The sequence below is a fragment of the Hibiscus syriacus genome, unplaced genomic scaffold, assembly GCF_006381635.1.
Source record: "Hibiscus syriacus cultivar Baekdansim isolate YM2019G1 unplaced genomic scaffold, ASM638163v2 tig00110987_pilon, whole genome shotgun sequence".
Classification (NCBI taxonomy): Eukaryota; Viridiplantae; Streptophyta; class Magnoliopsida; order Malvales; family Malvaceae; genus Hibiscus; species Hibiscus syriacus.
The window spans coordinates 2,005,343-2,029,256 of NW_024062941.1; the positions used below are offsets into that span (position 1 = coordinate 2,005,343).

Sequence of the window (23,914 nt, forward strand, 5' to 3'; positions counted from 1 at the left end):
TTGTTCATTTCTCATTTACTTTCAAAATATTACCAATTTATATAATTATATAAAAAATTATAATAGATATTAACTCTGTTGGTAAAATTTTCAAACTGATAATACTGGTTGGAGCTTAAAGGTCCAACTAGCTAGAATAGCTCAGATGGTTAGATAGTTTGGCTCTTAACCACAAGGTCTGAGGTTCAAGCCCTCCTTCTAGCGTTGTTTTAGCTCGGATTGACCATTTCCAATTTACTTTCAAAATAATTCCAATTTATACAGTTATATAAAGAAAAGTTTCAATTGCCTATTAGCTCAATTGGTAAAAGTGTCAAACTGACAATACTGGTTGGAGCTTGATGGTCCAACGAGTTGGAATAGGTCCAATTGGTTAGAGCATTTGGCCTTTAACCGTAAGGTCCGAGGTTCAAAGCCCTCCTTCTAGCTCAGTTGGTTAGAGCGTGTGACATTAACCACAAGGTCAGAGGTTTAAGCCCTTCTTCTAGTGTTATTTTAATTTGAATTGTCCATTTCCCATTTACTTTCAAAATATTACCAATTTATAAAATTATATAAAGAAAAATTTCAATGGACTATTAGTTCTGTTGGTAAAATTGTCAAACTGATAATACTGGTTGGAGCTTAAAGGTCCAACTAGTTAGAATAGCTCAGTTGGTTAGAATGTGTGGCTGTTAACCACAAGGTCGGAGGTTTAAGCCCTCCTTCTAGCATTGTTTTAGCTCAGATTGATCATTTCTCTTTTACTTTCAAAATAATATCAATTTATATAATTATATAAAAAAAATTCAATGGGTTATTATCTCTTTTCGTAAATTTTCAAACTGATAATACTGGTTGAAGCTTAAAGGTTCAATTTATATAATCAGTTTATACTTTGGTCACTTTTATAAGTAATATTATTTGCTATGGTTTATCTGCATGTTTGGTCCTCACTAGGGGTGTAAATGAGACGAGATAGACCGCGAGCTACTCGAGATCGACTCGATCAAGGCTCGATAAATACTCGACTCGAATGGACTCGACTCGAGCTCGAGCTTAACTCGAGTTCTTAACGAGCTGAAACGAGCTACTTGATATTCGACTCAAAAAGCTCGTGAGCAGCTCGAAAATATAATATATTAATATTTTTTTTTAAATAAATTATTAATAATATTAATATTTATGTATTAATTTTTTTATAAAAAAATATAGTAATATTTTTATGTATTTAAGGTTCAAGTTAGAGTTAGAGTTTGAGGCTTCAATCGAGTTGAGTTTAAGAAAAAAAAAATTCATTCTGAGCCTTTTCGAGCTGCTCACGAGCTTCAGTTCATGATTTCGAGTTTGAGTCGAGCTTGAAAATTTTAAACTCGCGAGTTTTCGAGTCGAGTCGAGCTTCATTTCAGAGTTTTCGAGTCGAGTCAAGCTCAGCAATACTCGAGCTCGACTCGGCTCGTTTACACCCCTAGTCCTCACTCGAGATTTATATGCTTCTGATTTGGCCCTATTACTTTTCGCATGTTATAATTTGGTCACTTTGAGTTACTGACTTTTATTTATTTTAATTTCTTGCTCGAAACTTTAAATATGTTCATTTTGGTCCTGAATGATTGAAGTTGGTTTATTTACGATTGTAGTGCTTAATTTGTAAAATATTTGCAATAGTTGTCTTGATTTCTTGTTGGTTTTATGATTTAATCCTTAAAGTCACTATCTTTATTATTTTAATCCAACATTCATATATTTGTTAATTACTCACTAGTTGTAATATTTTCAAATGTTATTTTACTCGAGGAATTTATAGAAACGCGTCTTAACTGACAATGGTGTGTTTCCAAGGATTGTTCGAACAAAATGATACATTTTATATTCGAATGAATTTTTTAATATATTTAATATATGTATTTTATCTAAAATTTTGGGCAATATTATTTTGTATGAGGAATCCATAGAAATGACACCTTAACTGACAAGGAAGGTATTTCGGAAATTGTTCGTGCAAAATAGCAACCCTTATATTTTTTTTCTAAAAAGGATCATAATTTAAATGTATATTTCAATTTGCCAATTTCAATATTTAGATGACGTATAATCGCTTAGGTATCGATTTCGGGCGTTGTGGGGGTGCTAATCATTCTCCACACGTAATCAACTCCTGAACCCTTTTTAAAATAAATTTCTGGTTAAACGCAAACATTTTTTATCTTTTAAAATTATTTTTCTTAAAATTATTTTAAAATGTATATTTAGGTATTCGACCTACCTAACCCAAAGGTCGATGATGACTCCAAACCTATTTATTTGTTCTTCATTTTAAAATCCAATATTTTCCAATATTAAGTTGGATTAATCTCCAAAATAGTCCCAAAAAGCTTAAGGACCGTTCTGACAACTGAACCAACCCAGCCTTTGAGTTTTACTTTACACAATAACATATATAACTTATTGTGTAATTAATGCCAGAAAAAATATGAATGAAAAATTAACATAATGAGTTTTAAACTTAGGCCAAATATAGTACTAAAGAGCACTTAACCACTGAAACAAATCTTATAATTAAATATTAAATAAATATAGTATAAACATATTTTAAAATTCAATTATTACAAGATTAAAAGAAAATTCGGGTTGAAATTTTTTATATTTATAAACTATATTTAATAATTTTTTATAATTATAATTTATTGGTTATATACAATCATTAAATAAAGTTTTTTTTAAAATTTAGTTAATAATTTTATTTTTATTAAAAAATAAAATATATGAATTATTTATATTTTAATTATTTTTATTGAATACTGTAGTTCAAAATTTATAATATAAGTTCTAACATTAACATGATTAATATCAATTTTAAATTAAACATTTTAAACTATACAATCTAATAAATATTAACTAACATATAAATGATTCGTATATTAATTTTTATAAAAATTATTAACTAAATTTAAGAAACTTAATTTAATGATTATATATAACTAATGAATTATAAATGTAAAAAATAATTATTAAATTTAATTTATAAATATAAAAATTTTGAATCAAAATTTTCTTTTAATATTGTAGTAACTAGAGTTCAAAATATGTATAAAGCCCTTCTTCTAGCGTTATTTTAACTCTGATTGTCCATTTCCCATTTACTTTCAAAATAATATCAATTTATATAAAGAAAATTTTCAATGGCCTATTAGCAGTGTCAAACTGACAATACTGGTTGGAGCTTAAAGGTCCAACTAGTTGGAATAGCTCAGTTGGTTAGAGAGTGGATTTTAACCACAAGGTCGGAGGATCAAGCCCTCCTTCTAGTGTTGTTTTAATTTCAATTGTACATGTCACATTTACTTTCAAAGTATTACCAATTTATACAATTATATAAAGAAAATTTTCAATGGCCTATTAGCTCTGTTGGTAAAAGTGTCAAACTAATAATACTGGTTGGAGCTTAAAATTCCAATTAGTTGGAATAGCTCAGTTGGTTAAAGCGTGTGGCTGTTAACCACAGGGTCAGAGGTTAAAGCCCTCCTTCTAGCGTGGTTTTAGTTTGGATTGTCCAGTTCCCATTTACTATCAAAATATTACCAATTTATACAATTATATAAAGAAAATTTTCAATGGCCTATTAGCTCTGTTGGTGAAAGTGTCAAACTGATAAATATTGGTTAGAGCTTAAAGTTCCAATTAGCTGGAATAGCTCAGTTGGTTAGAGCGTTTGGATCTTAACCACAAGGTCAGAGGTTCAAGCCTTCCTTCTAGCGTTGTTTTAGCTCAGATTGTCCATTTCCCATTTACTTTCAAAATAATATCAATTTATACGATTATATAAAGAAAATTTTCAATGGCATATTACCATATTTGGTAAAAGTGTCAAACTGACAATACTGGTTGGAGCTTGAAGATCCAACCAACTGGAAAAGCTTGGTTAGAGCTTGTGGTTATTAACCATAAGGTCGGATGTTCAAGCCCTCCTTCTAGCGTTGTTTTAGCTGGGATTTGTCCATTTCACATTTAATTTCAAAATATTACCAATTCATTCAGTTATATAAAGAAAATTTTTAATGGCCTACTAGCTCAATTGGTAAAAGTGTCAAACTTACAAAACTGGTTGGAGCTTGATGGTCCAACTAGCTGGAATAGCTCAGTTAGTTAGAGCGTGTGGCTGTTAACCATGTGGTCAGAGGTTCAAGCCCACCTTATTGCGTTGTTTTAACTTGGATTGTCCATTTCCCATTTGCTTTCAAAATATTACCAATTTATACAGTTATATAAAAAATTCAATGGCTAAGTAGCACAGTTGATAAAAGTGTAAAAGTTGACAATATTGGTTGGAGCTTAAAGCTCAACTAGATGGAATAGCTCAGTTGGTTAGAGCGTGTGGCTATTAACCACAATGTTGGAGGTTCAAGCCCTCCTTATAGCTTTGTTTGAACACAAATTGTCCATTTCAATTTAGTTTCAAAATATTACCAATTTATATAATTATATAAAGAAAATTTTCAATGTCCTATTAGCTTAGTTGGTAAAAATATTAAACTGACAATACTGGTTGGAGCTTGAAGGTCCAATTAGTTGGAATAACTCAATTGGTTAGAGCGCTTGGCTTTTAACCACAAGGTTAGAACCACAAGGTCGAAGGTTCAAAGTTATTCTTCTAGCGTTGTTTTAACTCTGATTGTCCATTTCCCATTTACTTTCAAATAATATCAATTTATAAATTTATATAAAGAAAATTTCAATGGCATATTAGTACATTTGGTAAAAGTGTCAAACTGACAATACTGGTCGGAGCTTGAAGGTTCAACTAGATAGAATAACTCAGTTAGTTAGAGCGTATGGCTGTTAACCACAAGGTCGGAGGTTCAAGCCCTCCTTCTAGTGTTTTTTTTAAATTGAATTGTCCATTTCCCATTTGATTTCAAAATATTACCAATTTATACAGTTATATAAAAAAATTAAATGGCCAATTAGCACAGTGGTAAAAGTGTCAAACTGACAATACTGGTTGGAGCTTAATTGTTCAACTAGATGGAATATTAGCTCAGTTGGTTATAACGTGTAGCTATTAACCACAAGGTCGGAGGTTGTAACATCCCAAACTATGGGTTAGTGACTAAATGGTAAAGTTGCAGAAATTTGGTGATTGAAGTAGAAGAATGGATTAGATCAATGATTTATCTGGAAATAAATCCTAAAAGTTGTTAGTAATTATTAAAGGATTTTAAGGGAAAAGTGGTCATTTGCTTGGAAAGGATAAGATAATGATATATATGGGATAAGATTGAGAGATTTCTCCAGAAACTCTCTTTTCTTCTTCTTCTTCTCTCCTCTCGTATCTCCAAGCTCAAAGGTGAGTCTTCTACTTAGTTAATTATTTGTTAAGTTTAAGATTGAGTTTTGATCATTAGATGATAACTAAGCTTATGGAAAGCTTAGGTTGTCCTAAAATCAAAAGATAAAGGAGATAGAGAAGATTAAAGATTAGTGGTTCTTGAATGAAATATTGAAATAGAGTTTATAATAAGAATTGAAAGTTGGATTTGACTTGTCATCAATTTAAGTAAGAGATATGAAGTAATATAATTGGATTTGAAACATGTTGCAAAATTGATGTAATTATTGAATTACATATGGAATATAGGATTTTGAGGTTTAAGATGAAATAAATGAGTATAGATTGGTTTAAGTATGTGTACTAGAGTTAAGAATGAAAAAGGGGATGAAACATGAAGGATTTAAGCAAAAATGAATGATTTTCGGGTTCAAAAAGAGGATTCTGGGCAGAGTGAATCGATGCATATTCATTGTGCATCGATGCATCAAGGTTAAAACCCAAAAATTTGTTTGAAGGTGTATCGATGCACAGGTAGTGCATCGATGCACTCTTTTAAAATAGAAACATCTAATGCAATTAGTGCATCGATGCATAAGGCATGCATCGATGCATCCCAGTAATAATATAACATCGAATACATTTTATGCACCGATGCATCAGTAGTGCATCGATGCATACCTTCATTAAAAGAAGAAATTGACATTTATCTTAATTTAAAGAGTGAACCATTAGAGTATATTAGTTATAATACTAATATATATATGTATGTTATGTAGATATAGAACGTGATTTCGTTTTGAATCAATTAAAGGATTAGAATCGAATTAAAGCAAATCTAATGTCAGTGCAATTTAATTTGTACTTATATTATTGAATAAACATTTGGCTTGCGATGAGCCAGTGATGGAGTTACTATGGTAAGAAGTAACTCCTAAAATGTTATTTAATTGGTGATCAATGTTATGATTTGTGTGATTATGAGATATATATATTATATGGAAAGTATATGTGAAATAAGATATGAGCTTATATGATTATGTGATATGAATAAAGCTATAAGAAATGATTTATGTGAATACATGCATTTGTGATGCGTATTATATGATATTAGATATATGTTTACATATACATATGGTATGTGAGCGAAGAGAATGAACATGTGATTATAAGATCAATGATTACACGTACATTTGGTACGTGACTGAAAAGAAAAGATATATGTTCATAAGAAAAAGGATATGAATAAGTAAATTGAACTGTTATGAATGTTAATGCCCATGTTATGTGATAAGAGAACTAGTGGTATAGTTGGCATGCCAAGGGTCGAGGGTTTACCTATGTTCTTCGGGACATATGGACTATTTACCTATGTTCTTCGGGACATAGGGACTGTTTACCTATGTTCTTCGGGACATATGGACTGTTTACTTAGGTTCTTCGGAATCTATGGACTGGTCCTTCGGGACGAATACTGAACTAAGGTTCGGTTCCCCATGAGGGAATTGATACGAGCTGTGGTGACAGCATTAGTGCAAATCCTCAATGTACTCACATACCTTAAGATCTCAATAGTGTACATGGGCTAATAAAGAGATCAAACAAACATATTGAATGTGATATGTATACGATGGGTTTATAAATGGTTATCAAAGGTAAGTGGTTTGAAATGTGTTACATATAATGATGGTATATGTTTATGTATGATTTATGTTATATGAAATATTATATGTTTTATATGCCTCACTAAGTCAACGACTTAGCGTGTGATTATTTCACACGTAGGTTTCGAGAAGAGTAAAAAGTAATGCGGAGCAAGACAGGTCAGTTCTCCTTACCAAATGTCATATCAGAAAATATATGTACTGTATATAGAGTATAGTTGGCATGTAGTCTAAAGATATAAATTGTATGAACTCTGATATATTTTGTAAACATTTTGAATAAGTTAAATGTTATAAAAGTTTTTAAATTACTCACTATTTTATACGAATAAATGTTTGAAAAGTCAATGTGACACTTCGGACTCGTATCCAGGTCGGATACGGGTTAGGGTGTTACATTTAATGGTATCAGAGCTACGGTTTAGACGATTCTAGGCTAAAAACGAAATCAAAAGTGTTTTAAAAAGTTCACATGCCAACACAAAGTGAAAAAAAAATTTGATCTGATAGGGTAAGGAGTGTGCTGTATTGTTAATAGAGTTAAATTGATATGTTATATGATATGATAGATGATATGTGAACATATGCAAATGACATGTTATATGATATGAATTGGATGATTATATGCACACGTGATATGTGATAGAAGAAATGATATGAGATTTTGTAAAGTGAAATACAAGACGATAAACCTGAAGGTAATAGCATTCACCTGCCCTGGCCAGGCAGGGAGAAGAGCGAAAACCTCAGGGAATGTCTGTATAAGATTAGAGAATGATTCATGATGTTGAATGATATTCCGATGTGTTTTCAATTGTATACTTCGTTAACTCATAGAATGAATGTATTAAAATAATTAAAAGAGTTATGAGCACCCGAGCTCAAGGGTGAATTTGAGGAAGGCTCTGTTGTTACAGACCTTTGGATAAATGATATGAAGATAATGCTAGAAGATGTTCATTTCTCCATAGTGGATAAATTAAATTGAGAAGTTTGTTATTATGTGGATAAGATAGAATATAGTGAACGAGTGTCACCATAAGGACGTTAAAAATATTAAATGAATTAGTGAGAATTTGTAAAAGAGTTCAAGGATAAGTGCATTAGTGATACATGTATAAGGTATATGAAGCCAGAGCTTATGAGTTTGAAACGAAAGGATAATATTGGGTATAAGCAAGAGTGTGGATATGATTAAGAGAATTGGTGCTTCATAGAGTTCAGTACCATCAAAGAGAGTTAGACAGACTCAATTAGTATGGTCTGGTACTGAAAGATTAAAAATGATTTAATTGATAATAAACCAAGGATAAAGACAACCTTTGTGAATTAGATTAAAAGTTCTATTAGAGTTATGAAAATTGAAGCGGGAAAAGTATTATAAAGGGGTGAGATGAGTATTGAGATTTGGTAATTGTTGAAATAATTCTAATTGCAAGGAATGTATATGAATGGTTAGATGAAGGTTTTTTCTTTAGATTAGAAGAATCGATGTTGATTAACAGAGTTATGAAGTTGGAGTATATTAAGTTAAAGGATTAGAAGTTGATGAAGGAAAATACAATTATAAGAGATAGTAAAGAATGAGGTTATGTATAAGTGAAGTTGGTTATTAACGTTATAAAGAAGTGATAAAGATATGATATGTATATAAGAAGATTTTGATAATAAAAGGATAAATGGATAAAGAAATGAAAATATGGTGTTTAAATGATTAAATATGATAAAGGGTTATAAGGAAGTGTAGATTGTAAGTTTGATTAGAAGTAAGAAAAGTATGTAAGGTTATATGAAGAGATTATGTGTATCGTAATACAGACAAGGATGAAAGAATGAGTAAAAGTTTGGATTGTGGTGAATTAATTAGAAAATGAGGAAAGAAATCAATTGATTGAATTTTGATTTTGAGTGATAAGAATTGATGTTACTGTCTACAGGATAAGTAACATTATAAGAATTTTAGAAAGGTCAAAGGAAAAATGCATAATCGAATGAGAGAAAAGACAACAATGGATTGATATTACTGGTTATTGTTTATATGATAAGAAACAGAAGATGAATGTATAAACGAAAAAGATAGTTGGAAAACTAAAGGATTGAAAAGTAAGTTTCTGATGATGACAAGAAAGAATAAGTCAGAGAAGCAACATAAGAACATTAGAAGATATGTTCTTATTGAGATGTGCAGTGAAAATTCAAGGACGAATTTTCTTATAAGGAGGGGAGAGTTGTAACATCCCAAACTATGGGTTAGTGACTAAATGGTAAAGTTATAGAAATTTGGTGATTAAAGTACAAGAATAGATTAGTTCAATGATTTATCTGGAAATATATCCTAAAAGTTGTTAGTAATTATTAAAGGATTTTAAGGGCAAAGTGGTCATTTGACTTGGAAAGGATAAGATAATGATATATATGGGATAAGATTGAGAGATTTCTCCAGAAACTCTCTTTTCTTCTTCTTCTTCCTCTCCTCCCGTATCTCCAAGCTCAAAGGCGAGTCTTCTACTTAGTTAATTATTTGTTAAGTTTAAGATTGGGTTTTGATCATTAGATGATAACTAAGCTTATGGAAAGCATAGGTTGTCCTAAAATCAAAAGATAAAGGAGATAGAGAAGATTAAAGATTAGTGGTTCTTGAATGAAATCTTGAAATAGAGTTTATAATAAGAATTGAAAGTTGGATTTGACTTGTCATCAATTTAAGTAAGAGATATAAAGTAATATAATTGGATTTGAAACATGTTGCGAAATTGTTGTAATTATTGAATTACATATGGAATATAGGATTTTGAGGTTTAAGATGAAATAAATGAGTATAGATTGGTTTAAGTATGTGTACTAGAGTTAAGAATGAAAAAGGGGATGAAACATGAAGGATTTAAGCCAAAATGAATGATTTTCGGGTTCAAAAAGAGGATTCTGGGCAAAGTGCATCGATGCATATTCATTGTGCATCGATGCATATTCATTGTGCATCGATGCATCAAGGTTAAAACCCAAAAATTTGTTTGAAGGTGTATCGATGGACAGGTAGTGCATCGATGCACTCTTTTAAAATAGAAACATCGAATGCAATTAGTGCATCGATGCATAAGGCATGCATCGATGCATCCCAGTAATAATACAACATTGAATACATTTTATGCACCGATGCATCAGTAGTGCATCGATGCATACCTTCATTAAAAGAAGAAATTGACATTTATCTTAATTTAAAGAGTGAACCATTAGAGTATATTAGTTATAATACTAATATAGATCTATGTATGATTATGTAGATATAGAACGTGATTCCGTTCTGAATCAATTGAAGGATTAGAATCGAATCAAAGAAAAGCTAAGGTGAGTGCAATTTAATTTGTACTTATATTATTGAATAAACATTTGGCTTGCGATGAGCCAGTGATGGAGTTTCTATGGTAAGAAGTAACTCCTAAAATGTTATTTGATTGGTGATCAATGTTATGATTTGTGTGATTATGAGATATATATATTATATGGAAAGTATATGTGAAATAAGATATGAGCTTATATGATTATGTGATATGAATAAAGCTATAAGAAATGATTTATGTGAATATATGCATTTATGATCCGTATTATATGATATTAGATATATGTTTACACATACATATGGTAGGTGACCGAAGAGAATGAACATGTGATTATAAGATCAATGATTACATGTACATTTGGTACGTGACTTAAAAGAAAAGATATATGTTCATAAGAAAAAGGATATGAATAAGTAAATTGAACTGTTATGAATGTTAATGCCCATGTTATGTGATAAGAGAACTAGTGGTATAGTTGGCATGCCAAGGGTCGAGGGTTTACCTATGTTCTTCGGGACATATGGACTGTTTACCTATGTTCTTCGGGACATATGGACTGTTTACCTATGTTCTTCGGGACATATGGACTGTTTACCTAGGTTCTTCGAAATCTATGGACTGGTCCTTCGGGACGAATACTGAACTAAGGTTCGGTGCCCCATGAGGGAATTGATACGAGCTGTGGTGACAGCATTAGTGCACAACCTCAATGTACTCACATACCTTAAGTTCTCAATAGTGTACATGGGCTAATAAAGAGATCAAACAAACATATTGAATGTGATATGTATACGATGGGTTTATAAATGGTTATCAAAGGTAAATGGTTTGAAATGTGTTACATGAACCATATGATGTTATGTGTGTTTCTTAATGATAATGATGGTATATGTTTATGTATGATTTATGTTATATGAAATATTTTATGTTTTATATGCCTCACTAAGTCAACGACTTAGCGTGTGATTGTTTCACATGTAGGTTTCGAGAAGAGTAAAGAGTAATGCGGAGCAAGACAGGTCAGTTCTCCTTACCAAATGTCAGATCAGAAAATATATGTACTGTATATAGAGTGTAGTTGGCATGTAGTCTAAAGATATAAATTGTATGAACTCTGATATATTTTGTAAACGTTTTGAATAAGTTAAATGTTATAAAAGATTTTAAATTACTCACTATTTTATACGAATAAATGTTTGAAAAGTTAATGTGACACTTCGGACCCGTATCCGGGTCGGATACTGGTTAGGGGTGTTACATTCAAACCCTCCTTCCATTGTTGTTTTAGCTCGGATTGTCCATTTCGCATTTAATTTCAAAATATTACCAATTTATACCGTTATTTAAACAAAATTTTCAATGGCTTATTAGCTTAGTTGGTAAAAGTGTCAAACTGATAAAACTGGTTGGAGCTTGAAGGTCCAACTAGCTGGAATAGCTCAGTTACTTAGAGTGTGTGGCTGTTAACCACATGGTCAGAGGTTCAAGCCCACCTTATAGCATTGTTTTAACTTGGATTGTCCATTTCCCATTTGCTTTCAAAATATTACCAAATTATACAATTATATAAAAAAATTCAATGGACAATTAGTATAGTTGGTACAAGTGTCAAACTGAAAATACTTGTTGGAGCTTAAAGGTTCAACTAGAGGGAATAGCTCAGTTGGTTAGAGCGTGTGGCTATTAACCACATGGTTGGAGGTTCAAGCCCACCTTCTAGCTTTGTTTGAACTCGAATTGTCCATTTCCAATTTACATTCAAAATATTACCAATTTATACAATTATATAAAGAAAATTTTCAATGACCTATTAGCTCAGCTGGTAAAAATGTTAAACTGACAATACTGGTTGGAGATTGAAGGTCCAATTAGTTTGAATAGCTAAATTGGTTAGAGCGTTAGGCTGTTACCCACAAGGTCAGAGGTTTAAAGCCCTTCTTTTAGCATTGTTTTAACTCTGATTGTCCATTTCCCATTTACTTTCCAAATAATATCAATTTATAAGATTATATAACGAATATTTTCAATGGCCTATTTGCACATTTGGTAAAAGTATCAAACTGACAATATTGGTTGGAGCTTGAAGGTCAAACTAGCTGGAATAGCTCAGTTGGTTAGAGCGTGTCACTGTTAACCACAAGGCTGGAGGTTCACGCCCTCATTCTAGTGTTGTTTTAATTTGAATTGTCTATTTCCCACTTACTTTCAAAATATTACCAATTTATACAATTATATAAAGAAAATTTTCAAAGTCCTATTAGCTCTATTGGTAAAAGTGTCAAACTGATAATACTGGTAGGAGCTTAAAGTTACAATTAGCTGGAATAGCTCAGTTGGTTAGAGCGTGTGGCTGTTAACCACATGGTCAGAGGTTCAAGCCCTCTTTCTAGCGTTGTTTTAGCTCAGATTGTCTATTTCCCATTTAATTTCAAAGTATTTCCAGTTTATATAATTATATAAAGTAAATTTCAATAGCCTATTAGCACATTTGGTAAAAGTGTCAAACTGACAATACTGGTTTAAGCTTGAAGGTCCAACTAGCTGAAATAACTCAATTAGTTAGAGCGTGTGCTTCTTAACCACAAGTTTGGAGTTTCAAGCCCTCCTTCTAGCGTTGTTTTATCTCTCGGATTGTCTATTTCGTATTTAATTTCAAAATATTACCAATTTATACAGTTATATAAAGAAACTTTTCAATAGCCTACTAGCTCAGTTGGTAAAAGTTTCAAACTGACAAAACTGGTTGGAGCTTGATAGTCCAACTATCTGGAATAGTTCAGTTACTTAGTGCGTGTGGCCGTTAACCATATGGTTAGAGGTTCAAGCCCACCTTATAGTGTTGTTTTAACTTGTATTGTCCATTTCCCATTTGCTTTGAAAATATTACAAATTTATACAGTTATATAAAAAAATTCAATGGCCAATTAGCATAGTTGGTAAAAGTGTCAAACTGACAATAGTGGTTGGAACATAAAGGTTCAACTAGATGGAATAGCTCTGTTGGTTAAAGCGTGTGTCTGTTAACCACAAGGTTAGAGGTTCAAGCCCTCCTTCTAGCTTTGTTTGAACTCGAATTGTCCATTTCTGATTTACTTTCAAAATATTACCAATTTATACAATTATATAAAGAAAATTTTCATTGGCCAATTAGCTCATTTGGTAAAAATGTCAATACGAAAATACTGGTTGGAGCTAGAAGGTCCAATTTGTTAGAGTAGCTTAATTGGTTAGAGCGTTTGGCTGTTAACCACAAGGTCGGAGGTTCAAAGCCCTTCTTCTATCATTGTTTTAAGTCTGATTGTCCATTTCCCATTTACATTCAAATAATATCAATTTATAAATTTATATAAAGAAAATTTTCAATGGCCTATTAGCACATTTGGTAAAAGTGTCAAACTAACAATACCGGTTTGACATTGAAGGTCCAACTACCTAGAATAACACAGCTGGTTAGAACGTGTGGTTATTAACCACAAGGTCGGCGGCTCAAACCCTCCTTCTAGTGTTGTTTTAATATGAATTATCCATTTCCCATTTTCTTTCAAAATATTACCAATTTATACAATTATATAAAGAAAAAATTCAATGTCCTATTAGCTCTGTTGATAAAAGTTTCAAACTGACAATACTGGTTGGAGCTTAAAGGTCCAACTAGATGCAATAGCTCAGTTGGTTAGAGCGTGTGGCTATTATCCACAAGGTTGGAATTTCAAGCCCTCCTTCTAGCATTGTTTTAACTTGGATTGCCCATTTCCCATTTACTTTCAAAATAATACCAATTTATACAATTATATAAAGAAAATTTTCAATGGCCTATTAGCACATTTGGTAAAAGTAACAAACTGACAATATTGGTTGGAGCTTGAAGGTCCAACTAGCTGGAATAGCTCAGTTGGTTAGAGCGTGTGGTTGTTAACCATAAGGCTGGAGGTTCACACCCTCATTCTAGTGTTGTTTTAATTTGAATTGTCTATTTTCCATTTACTTTCAAAATAATATCAATTTATACAGTTATATAAAGAAAATTTTCAAAGGCCTATTAGCACATTTGTTAAAAGTGTCAAACTGACAATACTGGTTTGAGCTTAAAGGTCCAACTAGCTGGAATAGCTCAGTTGGTTAGAGTGTGTGGCTGTTAACCACATGCTCAGAGGTTCAAGCCTTCTTTCTAGCGTTGCTTTAGCTCAGATTGTCCATTTCCCATTTAATTTCAAAATATTTCCAGTTTATATAGTTATATAAAGTAAATTTCAATAGCCTATGAGAACATTTGGTAAAAGTGTCAAACTGACAATATTGGTTTAAGATTGAAGGTCCAACTAGATGGAATAACTCAATTAGTTAGAGCGTGTGTTTCTTAACCACAAGTTTGGAGTTTCAAGCCCTCCTTCTTGCGTTGTTTTATCTCGGATTGTCCATTTCGCATTTAATTTCAATATATTACCAATTTATACAGTTATATAAAGAAAATTTTCAATGGCCTACTAGCTTAGTTGGTAAAAGTGTCAAACTGACAAAACTAGTTGGAGCTTGATAGTCCAACTATCTGGAATAGTTCAGTTACCTAGAGCGTGTGGCCGTTAACCACATGGTTAGAGGTTCAAGCCCACCTTATAGCGTTGTTTTAACTTGGATTGTCCATTTCCCATTTGCTTTGAAAATATTACAAATTTATACAGTTATATAAAAAAAATTCAATGGCCAATTAGCATAGTTGGTAAAAGTGTCAAACTGACAATAGTGGTTGGAACTTAGAGGTTCAACTAGATGTAATAGATCAGTTGGTTAAAGCGTGTGTCTGTTAACCACAAGGTTGGACGTTCAAGCCCTCATTCTAGCTTTGTTTGAACTCGAATTGTCCATTTCCGATTTACTTTCAAAATATTACCAATTTATACAATTATATAAAGAAAATTTTCAATGGACTATTAGCTCATTTGGTAAAAATGTCAATACGAAAATACTGGTTGGAGCTTGAAGGTCCAATTTGTTGGAGTAGCTTAATTGGTTAGAACGTTTGGCTGTTAACCACAAGGTCGGAGGTTCAAAGCCCTTCTTCTAGCATTGTTTTAAATCTGATTGTCCATTTCCCATTTACTTTCAAATAATATCAATTTATAAATTTATATAAAGAAAATTTTCAATAGCCTATTAACACATTTGGTAAAAGTGTCAAACTGACAATACTGGTTTGACCTTGAAGGTCCAACTAGCTAGAATAAAACAGTTGGTTAGAGCGTGTGGTTATTAACCACAAGGTCGGTGGTTGAAGCCCTCCTTCTAGTGTTGTTTTAATATCAATTATCCATTTCCCATTTTCGTTCAAAATATTACAAATTTATACAATTATATAAAGAAAAATTTCAATCCTATTAGCTCTGTTGATAAAAGTTTCAAACTGACAATACTGGTTGGAGCTTAAAGGTCCAACTATATGCAATAGCTCAGTTGGTTAGAGCGTGTGGCTATTAACCACAAGGTCGAAATTTCAAGCCCTCATTCTAGCATTGTTTTAACTTGAATTGTCCATTTCCCATTTACTTTCAAAATAATACCAATTTATACAATTATATAATGAAAATTTTTAATGGCATATTGGCTCAGTTGGTAAAAGTCTCAAACTGACAATACTGGTTGGAGCTTAAAGGTCAAACTAGCTGGAATAACTCAGTTGGTTAGAGCGTGTGGCATTAACCACAAGAACAGAGGTTCAAGCCCTCCTTTTAGTGTTGTTTTAATTTGATTTGTCCATTTCCCATTTACTTTCAAAATATTACAAATTTATACAATTATATAAAGAAAATTATCAATGCCGTATTAGCTCTGTTGATAAAAGTTTCAAACTGACAATACTGGTTGGAGCTTAAAGGTCCAACTAGATGGAATAGCTCATTTGGTTAGAGCGTGTGGCTGTTAACCACAAGGTCGGAGGTTTTAGCCCTCCTTCTAGCATTGTTTTAATTTGAATTGTCCATTTCCCATTTACTTTCAAAATATTACCAATTTATACAATTATATAAGGAAAATTTTCAATGCCCTATTAGCTCTGTTGATAAAAGTTTCAACTTGACAACACTGGTTGGAACTTAAAGGTCCAACTATTCCAACCAGTTGGAATAGCTCAGTCGGTTAGAGCATGTGGCTGTTAACCACAAGGTCAGAGGTTTAAGCCCTTCTTCTAGCATTGTTTTAATTTGAATTCTCCATTTCCCATTTACTTTCAAAATATTACCAATTTATATAATTATATAAACAAAATTTCAATGGCCTTCTAGCTCTTGGTAGAATTTCAAACTGATAATGCTGGTTGGAGCTTAAAGGTTCAACTAGTTAGAATAACTCAGTTGGTTAGAGTGTGTGGCTGTTAAACATAAGTTCGGAGGTTCAAGCCCTCCTTCTAGCGTTGTTTTAGCTCAGATTTTCTATTTCTCGTTTACTTTCAAAATAATACCAATTTATACAATTATATAAAAAAAAATTCAATGTTCTATTAGCTCTGTTGGTAAAAATTTCAAATCGATAATGCTGGTTGGCGCTAAAAGGTTCAACTAGTTAGAATAGCTCAGTTGGTTAGAGCGTGTGGATGTTAACCACAAGGTCAGAGGTTCAAGCCCTCATTCTAGAATTGTTTTAGCTCGGATTGACTGTTTCCCATTTAATTTCAAAATAATTCAAATTTATTCAGTTATATTAAGAAAATTTTCAATTGCCTATTCGCTCAATTGGTAATAGTTTCAAACTGACAATACTGGTTGGAGCTTGAAGGTCCATCTAGTAGGAATAACTCCAATTGATTAGAGCATTTGGCTTTTAACCGCAAGGTCCGAGGTTCAAAGCCCTGCTTTAGCAATGTTTTAACTTTAATTATCCATTTTCCATTTACTTTCAAAATAATACCAATTTATACAGTTATATAAAGAAAATTTTCAAAGGCCTATTAGCACATTTGTTAAAAGAGTTAAACTGAAAATACTGGTTTGAGCTTAAAGGTCCAACTAGCTGGAATAGCTCAGTTGGTTAGAGCGTGTGGCATTAACCACAAGGTCAGAGGTTCAAGCCCTTCTTCTAGTGTTGTTTTAATTTGAATTGTCCATTTCCCATTTACTTTCAAAATATTACCAATTTATACAATTATATAAAGAAAATTTTCAATGGCCTAATAGCTCTGTTGGTAAAATTGTCAAAATGATAATATTGGTTGGAGCTTAAAGGTCCAACTAGTTAGAATAGCTCAGTTGATTAGACCATGTGGTTGTTAACCACAAGTTCTGAGGTACAAGCCCTCCTTCTAGCATTGTTTTAGCTCAGATTGTTCATTTCTCATTTACTTTCAAAATATTACCAATTTATATAATTATATAAAAAATTATAATAGACTATTAACTCTGTTGGTAAAATTTTCAACCTGATAATACCGGTTGGAGCTTAAAGATCCAACTAGATAGAATAGCTCAGATGGTTAGAGCATGTGGTTGTTAACCACAAGGTCTGAGGTTCAAGCCCTCCTTCTAGCGATGTTTTAGCTCGGATTGACCATTTCCCATATACTTTCAAAATAATTCCAATTTATATAGTTATATAAAGAAAAGTTTCAATTGCCTATTAGCTCAATTGGTAAAAGTGTCAAACTGACAATACTGGCTGGAGCTTGATGGTCCAACGAGTAGGAATAGGTCCAATTGGTTAGAGCATTTGGCTTTTAACCGTAAGGTCCAAGGTTCAAAGCCCTCCTTCTAGCTCGGTTGGTTAGAGCGTGTGACATTAACCATAAGGTCAGAGGTTTAAGCCCTTCTTCTAGTGTTTTTTTAATTTGAATTGTCCATTTCCCATTTACTTTCAAATATTAACAATTTATAAAATTATATAAAGAAAATTTTCAATGGATTATAGTTCTGTTGGTAAAATTGTCAAACTGGTAATACTGGTTGGAGCTTAAAGGTCCAACTAGTTAGAATAGCTCACTTGGTTAGAACGTGGGGCTTTTAACCACAAGGTCTGAGGTTCAGGCCCTCCTTCTAGCATTGTTTTAGCTCAGATTGACCATTTCTCTCTTACTTTCAAAATAATATCAATTTATATAATTATATAAAAAAATAAATGGGTTATTATCTCTTTTCGTAAAATTTTCAAACTGATAATACTGGTTGAAGCTTAAAGGTTCAATTTATATAATCAGTTTATACTTTGGTCACTTTTATAAGTAATATTATTTGCTATGGTTTATCTGCATGTTTGGTCCTCACTAGGGGTGTAAATGAGACGAGATAGACCGCGAGCTACTCGAGATCGACTCGATCAAGGCTCGATAAATACTCGACTCGAATGGACTCAACTCCAGCTCGAGCTCAACTCGAGTTCTTAACGAGCTGAAACGAGCTACTTGATATTCGACTAAAAAAGCTCGTGAGCAGCTCGAAGTTATAATATATTAATATTTTATTTTTTAAATAAATTATTAATAATATTAATATTTATGTATTGATTTTTTTAATAAAAAATACAGTAATATTTTTATGTATTTAAGGTTCAAGTTAGAGTTTGAGTTTGAGGCTTCAATCGAGTTGAGTTTAATAATTTTTTTTTAATTCCGAGCTGCTCACGAGCTTCAGTTCATGATTTCGAGTTTGAGTCGAGCTTGAAAATTTTAAACTCGTGAGTTTTCGAGTCGAGTCGAGCTCAATTTTAGAGTTTTCGAGTCGAGTCGAGCTCAGCAATACTCGAGCTCGACTCGGCTCGTTTACACCCCTAGTCCTCACTCGAGATTTATATGCTTCTGATTTGGCCCTATTACTTTTCGCGTGTTATAATTTGGTCACTTTGAGTTACTGAATTTTATTTATTTTAATTTATTGCTCGAAACTTTAAATATGTTCATTTTGGTCCTGAATGATTGAAGTTGGTCTATTTACGATTGTAGTGCTTAATTTGTAAAATATTTGCAATAGTTGTCTTGATTTCTTGTTGGTTTTATGATTTAATCCTTAAAGTCACTATCTTTATTATTTTAATCTAACATTCATATATTTGTTAATTACTCACTAGTTGTAATATTTTCAAATGTTATTTTACTCGAGGAATTTATAGAAACGCGTCTTAACTGACAATGATGTGTTTCCAAGAATTGTTCTAACAAAATGATACATTTTATATTCGAATGAATTTTTTAATATATTTAATATATGTATTTTATCTATAATCTTGGGCAATATTATTTTGTATGGGGAATCCATAGAAATGACACCTTAACTGACAAGGAAGGTATTTCGAGAATTGTTCGTGCAAAATAGCAACCCTTATATTTTTTTCTAAAAAGGATCATAATTTAAATGTATATTTCAATTTGCCAATTTCAATATTTAGATGACGTATAATCGCTTAGGTACCGATTTCGGGCATTGTGGAGGTGCTAATCATTCCCCACACGTAATTAACTCCTGAACCCTTTTTAAAACAAATTTCTGGTTAAACGTAAATCATTTTTTATCTTTTAAATTTATTTTTCTTAAAATAATTTTAAAATATATTTTTAGGTATTCGATCTACCAAACCCAAAGGTCGATGATGACTCCAAACCTATTTATTTGTTCTTCATTTTAAAATCCAATATTTTCCAATATTAAGTTGGATTAATCTCCAAAATAGTCCCAAAAAGCTTAAGGACCATTCCGACAATTGAACCAACCCAGCCTTTGAATTTTACTTTACACAATAACATATATAACTTATTGTGTAATTAATGCCAGAAAAAATATGAATGAAAAATTAACATAATGAGTTTTAAACTTAGGCCAAATATAGTACTAAAGAGCACTTAACCACTGAAACAAATCTTATAATTAAATATTAAATGAATATAGTATAAACATATTTTAAAATTCAATTTTTACAAGATTAAAAGAAAATTCGGGTTGAAATTTTTTATATTTATAAACTATATTTAATATTTTTTTATAATTATAATTTATTAGTTATATACAATCATTAAATAAAGTTTTTTTTTAAATTTAGTTAATAATTTTTATTTTTATTAAAAATAAAATATATGAATTATTTTTATTTTAATTATTTTTATTGAATACTGTAGTTCAAAATTTATAATATAAGTTATAACATTAACATGATTAATATCAATTTTAAATTAAACATTTTAAACTATACAATTATATAAAGAAAAATTTTAATCCTATTAGCTCTGTTGATAAAAGTTTCAAACTGACAATACTGGTTGGAGCTTAATGGTCCAACTAGATGCAATAGCTCAGTTGGTTAGAGCGTGTGGCTATTAACCACAAGGTCGGAATTTCAAGCCCTCCTTCTAGCATTGTTTTAACTTGGATTGTCCATTTCCCATTTACTTTCAAAATAATACCAATTTATACAATTATATAAAGAAACTTTTGAATGGCATATTAGCTCAGTTGGTAAAAGTCTCAAACTGACAAAACTAGTTGGAGCTTAAAGGTCTAACTAGCTGGAATAACTGAGTTGGTTAGAGCGTGTGGCATTAACCACAAGGACAGAGGTTCAAGCCCTCCTTCTAGTGTTGTTTTAATTTGAGTTGTCCATTTCCCATTTACTTTCAAAATATTACCAATTTATACAATTATCTAAAGAAAATTTTCAATGCCCTATTAGCTCTATTGATAAAAGTTTCAAACTGACAATACTAGTAGCTCAGTTGGTTAGAGCGTGTGGCTATTAACCACAAGGTCGGAGGTTTTAGCCCTCCTTCTAGCATTGTTTTAATTTGAATTGTCCATTTCCCATTTACTTTCAAAATATTACCAATTTATACAGTTATATAAGGAAAATTTTCAATGCCCTATTAGCTCTGTTGATAAAAGTTTCAAATTGACAACACTGGTTGGAACTTAAAGGTCCAACTAGTTGGAATAGCTCAGTTGGTTAGAGCGTGTGGCTGTTAACCACAAGGTCTGAGGTTCAAGCCCTCCTTCTAGCGTTGTTTTAATTTGAATCCATTTCCCATTTTTCAAAATATTTCAATTTATAATTATGTAAAGAAATTTCAATGGCCTATTAGCTCTTGGTAAAATTTCAAACTAATAATGTTGGTTGGAGCTTAAAGGTCAAAGTTAGAATAGCTTAGTTGGTTAGAGTGTGTGGCTGTTAACCACAAGTCGGAGGTTCAAGCCCTCCTTCTAGCGTGTTTTAACTCAGATTGTCCATTTCCTATTTACTTTCAAAATATACCAATTTATACAATTATATAAAAAACATTCAATGTTCTATAGCTCTTGGTAAAATTTCAAATTGATAATGCTGGTTGGCTTAAAGGTTCAACTAGTTAGAATAGCTCAGTTGGTTAGAGCGTGTGGCTGTTAACCACAAGGTCGGAGGTTCAAGCCTCCTTCTAGCGTTTTTTAGCTCGGATTGACCGTTTCCATTTAATTTCAAAATAATTCAATTTATTCAATTATATAAAAAATTTTCAATTGCCTATTAGCTCTTTGTAAACTGACAATAATGGTTGGAGCTTAGGACCATTAGCTGTAATAACTCCAGATGGTTAGAGCGTTGGCTTTTAACCTCAAGGTCGAGGTTCAAGTCCTGTTTAGCGTTGTTTTAACTGATTATCCATTTCCATTTACTTTCAAAACAATTCCAATTTATCAGTTATATTAAGAAAATTTTCAAAGGCCTATTAGCACATTGTAAAAGTGTCAAACTGACAATACTGGTGTGAGCTTAAAGGTCCAACTACTAGGAATAGCTTAATTGGTTAGAGCTTGGAGCGATGTTTTAACTTTGATTATCCATTTCCCATTTACTTTCAAAAATACCAATTTATACAATTATATAAAAAAATTTCAAAGGCCTATAGCTCTTTGTAAATGTCAAATGATAATATTGATTGATCTTAAAGTCCAACTAGTTAGAATAGCTCAGTTGATTAGAGCGTGTGGCTTAACCACAAGTCGAGGTTCAAGCCCTCCTAGCATTGTTTTAGCTCGATTGTCATTTCTCATTTATTTTCAAAATATTACCAATTTATACAATTATATAAAAAAATTTAATGGCCAAACTCTGTTGGTAAAATTGTCAAACTGATAATATGGTTGGATCTAAAGGTCCAACTAGCTGAATAACTTAGTTGATTAGACGTATGGCTGTTAACCACAAGGTTCAAAGGTTCAAGCCCTCCTTCTAGCATTGTTTTAGCTCGGATCGAATTTCCCATTTATTTCAAAATATTTCAATTTATATAATTATTTAAAGAAACATTTCAATGGCTATTAAATTTTGGTAAAATTTCAAACTGATAATACTGGTTAGCTTAAAGGTCCAACTAGTGGAATAGCTTAGTGGTTAGAGCGTGTGGATTAACCACAAGGTCGAGGTTCAAGCCCTCCTTCTAGCGTTGTTTAACTTGATTCCATTTCCCATTTACTTTCAAAATATTACCAATTTATACATTATATAAAGAAATTTCAATTGCCTATAGCTCTTGGTAAAATGTCAAATGATAATGCTGGTTGGAGCTTAAAGGTTCCAAGTAGAATAGCTCAGTTGGTTAGAGCATTGGGCTTTATTGTAAGTCGGAGGTTCAAGCCCTCCTTCTAGATGTTTTAGCTCGGATTGTGCATTTCCATTTACTTTCAAAATAATACAATTTATACAATTATATAAAAAATTTTAATGGCTATTAGCTCTTTGGTAAAATTTTCCAACTGATAATAATGGTCGGAGCTTAAAGGACCAATGTTGGAATAGCTTAGATGGTTAGAGCGTGTGGCATTAACCAAAAGGTCGGAGGTTCAAGCCCTTCTAGCGTTGTTTTAGCTCGGATTCATTTCCCATTTATTTCAAAATATTCCAATTTATTCAGTTATATTAAGAAAATTTTCAATGGCCTAAAAGCTCTGTTGGTAAAAGTCAAACTGATAATATGGTTGAGCTTAAAGGTCCAACTAGTTAGAGCTTTAGCGATTGATTTAAAGGTCCAACCACCAGTGCTGTTAACCACAAGTCGAGTTCAAGCCCTTTCTAGCATTGTTTTAGCTCGGATTGTTAATTTCCATTTATTTCAAAATATTACCAATTTATACAATTATATAAAAAAATTTAATGACCAAATTTGTTGGTAAAATTTCAAACTGATAATATGGTTGGATCTTAAAGGTCCACTAGTGAATAGCTCAGATGGTTAGACGTGTGGCTATTAACCACAAGTTCAGGTTCAAGCCCTCCTTCTAGCATTGTTTTAGCTAAGATTTAATTTCCCATTTAATTTCAAAATATTCCAATTTATATATTAAAAAATTTCAATTGCTATTAAATTGTTGGTAAAATTTTCAAACTGATAATACTGGTTAGAACTTAAAGGTCCAACTAGTTGGAATAACAATGGTTAGAGCGTTGGGCTTTAACCACAAGGTCTGGTTCAAGCCCTCCTTCTAGCGATGTTTCCAGCTCAGATTGTGCATTTCCCATTTACTTTCAAAATAATTCCAATTTATACAGTTATAAAGAAAATTTCAATTGCCTATTAGCTCATTGTTAAAAGTGTCAAACTGACAATACTGGTTGGAGCTTGGTCCAACTAGTAGAATAGGTTAATTGGTTAGAGCATTGACATTAATTGT

The 23,914-nt window shown here is 31.8% G+C and overlaps 7 non-coding genes across 7 annotated transcripts; all 7 read left to right on the top strand.

The window, feature by feature from the left end:
* The first annotated feature begins 639 nt into the window (after positions 1-639).
* TRNAN-GUU lies at positions 640-713 on the top strand. The gene has a single exon. It is a non-coding gene; the product is annotated as a tRNA-Asn (tRNA).
* A 3,612-nt stretch (positions 714-4,325) lies between these two features.
* Positions 4,326-4,399, top strand: TRNAN-AUU. Its single transcript has one exon. It is a non-coding gene; the product is annotated as a tRNA-Asn (tRNA).
* A 7,561-nt stretch (positions 4,400-11,960) lies between these two features.
* On the top strand, positions 11,961-12,032 carry TRNAN-AUU. Its single transcript has one exon. It is a non-coding gene; the product is annotated as a tRNA-Asn (tRNA).
* A 596-nt stretch (positions 12,033-12,628) lies between these two features.
* On the top strand, positions 12,629-12,702 carry TRNAN-GUU. The gene has a single exon. It is a non-coding gene; the product is annotated as a tRNA-Asn (tRNA).
* Positions 12,703-21,196: 8,494 nt separating this feature from the next.
* TRNAN-GUU lies at positions 21,197-21,270 on the top strand. Its single transcript has one exon. It is a non-coding gene; the product is annotated as a tRNA-Asn (tRNA).
* Positions 21,271-21,402: 132 nt separating this feature from the next.
* TRNAN-GUU lies at positions 21,403-21,475 on the top strand. The gene has a single exon. It is a non-coding gene; the product is annotated as a tRNA-Asn (tRNA).
* A 139-nt stretch (positions 21,476-21,614) lies between these two features.
* Positions 21,615-21,687, top strand: TRNAN-GUU. The gene has a single exon. It is a non-coding gene; the product is annotated as a tRNA-Asn (tRNA).
* The last annotated feature ends 2,227 nt before the right edge of the window (positions 21,688-23,914 follow it).